Consider the following 2,500-nt stretch of genomic DNA (forward strand, 5'->3'; position numbering starts at 1 on the left):
TTGACTGCGGAGTCTAACAGGGTGATGGCGGTGAGTGGGGCTGTATTCTTCCTGAAGTCCACAACCATCTCAACTGTCCTTAGAGCATTTAGCTCTAAGTTGTTCTGGCTACACCAGGTCACCAGGTTGTCAGCTTCCCACCTATAGTCAGACTCATCCCCACCAGAGATCAGCCCAATGAGGGTGGTGTCGTCCGACAAACTTCAAGAGTTTGACGGACAGATGATTGGAGGCGCAGCTGTTGGTATACAGGGAGAAGAGCAGTGGGCAAAGGACGCAGCCCTGAGGAGTTCCCGTGCTGATGGACCTGGAGTCAGAGACTTCTGTTCCCGGCTTAACGCACTGCTTCCTGTCAGAGAGGAAGTCTGTGATCCACCTGCAGGTGGAGTAGGGCACGTTCAGCTGGAAGAGCTTGTCCTGAAGCAGGGCAGGGATGATGGTGTTGAAGGCAGAGCTGAAGTCCACAAACAGGATCCTGGCGTAGGATGCTGGGGCGTCCACATGCTGTAGGGTGAAGTGGAGGGCCATGTTAACTGCGTCGTCCACAGACCTGTTGGCTCTGTAGGCAAACTGAAGGGGGTCCAGGAGAGGGTCTGTGATGGCTTTGAGGTGTGCCAGGAGCAGGCGCTCAAAAGACTTCATTACCACAGATGTAAGGGCGACCGGTCTGTAATCATTTAGTCCTGTTGGCCTTAGCTTTTTGGGCACAGCGATGATGGTGGAGGACTTGAGACAGGCTGGTACATGGCATGTCTCCAGGGAGGTGTTAAAGATGTTGGTGAACACCGGAGACAGCTGGCCAGCGCAGTGCCTGAGGGTGGCTGGAGAGACAGAGTCCGGCCCGGCTGCTTTGCGTGGATTCTGCCTCTTGAAAAGCCCATTAACTTCTCCCTCCTGAAAGGAGAGAGTCGTTTCTGTAGTATGGGTGGGGGATGGGGCCTCTTGGGTGGGAAGGGGTGGTTCAGGACAGTCCAATTGTCTTTCAAATCTACGGTAGAACTCGTTCAGGTCGTTGGCTAGGCGGGAGTCGTTAGTGGTGTGGGGCGCTCTGGGTTTGTAGTTGGTGATGTGCCTGAGCCCTTTGGCAGACAGAAGCAGCGTCGTTAGTAGAGAACTGGTGTTTTAGTGTCTCTGAGTACAGTCGTTTAGCCTCTCTCACCGCTTTGCTAAACCTGTTCTTCGACTCCTTGAATCTGTCTCTATCCCCACTCCTAAACGCTTCCTCCTTCTCCAACCTCAACCTTTTGAGCTTTGCTGAGAACCAGGGCTTGTTGTTGTTAAAGTTCACCCTGGTACGTGTTGGGATACAGCAGTCCTCACAGAAGCTGATGTACACAGCCTCTGTGAGTTCATCCAGACTATTGGTAGCAGTCGTGAACATATCCCAGTCAGTACAGTCTAAGCACGCCCGCAAATCTTCCACAGCCTCACTGGTCCACTGTTTAGATGTCCTCACAGCAGGTTTACAGAGTTTTAGTTGCTGCCTGTATGCACGAATCAGGTGGACCAAGGGAGTTCTGTGCGAGCCGAACAGCCCCGTGACCCACAAGAGAAACATCCCCGCCAAATTCGAGCGTTTGACGGGGTCTATCCGTGAAAAAATATTCACGTTTTTGAGTGCACATGCATTTCTGCTGCAAATGCCTCTGGAAGTTTCATGCCGTTCGTATGCCAATTGTGGCAACACGAAAATGACCCGTTTTCCCATTCCGAGGGATTTCTGTGCGACCCTAACAGCCCCGTGAGCCACAAGAGACACATCCCCGCCAATTTCTAGCGTTTCACGGGGTCTATCCGTGAAAAATATAGACGTTTTTGAGTGCACATGCATTTCTGCTGCAGATGCCTCTGGAAGTTTCATGCCGTTCGTACGCAATGTGGCAACACGAAAATGACCCCTTTTCCCATTCCGAGGGATTTCTGTGCGACCCTAACTAACAGCGCCCGTGAGCCACAAGAGAGACATCCCCGCCAATTTATAGCGTTTCACGGGGTCTATCCGTGAAAAATATAGACGTTTTTGAGTGCACATGCATTCCTGCTGCAAATGCCTCTGGAAGTTTCATGCCGTTCCTATGCAATGTGGCCACACAAAAATGACCCGTTTTCCCATTCCGAGGCATTTCTGTGCGACCCTAACAGCCCCGTGAGCCACAAGAGAGACATCCCCGCCAACTTCTAGCGTTTGACGGGGTCTATGCGTGAAAAATATTAAAATTTTTGAGTGCACGTGCCTTTCTGCTGCAAATGCCTCTGGAAGTTTCATGGCGTTCCTATGCAATGTGGCAACACGAAAATGACCCCTTTTCCCATTCCGAGGGAGTTCTGTGCCACCCTAACAGCCCCGTGAGCCACAAGAGACACATCCCCGCCAATTTCTAGCGTTTCACGGGGTCTATCCGTGAAACATATAGAAGTTTTTGAGTGCACATGCATTCCTGCTGCAAATGCCTCTGGAAGTTTCATGCGGTTCGTACGCAATGTGGCAACACGAAAATGA

The sequence above is a fragment of the Petromyzon marinus genome, unplaced genomic scaffold (assembly GCF_048934315.1).
Source record: "Petromyzon marinus isolate PM22_M1 ecotype Great Lakes invasive population unplaced genomic scaffold, UKy_Petmar_22M1.pri1.0 PM_G_Scaffold_123, whole genome shotgun sequence".
In the NCBI taxonomy this organism is placed as follows: Eukaryota; Metazoa; Chordata; class Hyperoartia; order Petromyzontiformes; family Petromyzontidae; genus Petromyzon; species Petromyzon marinus.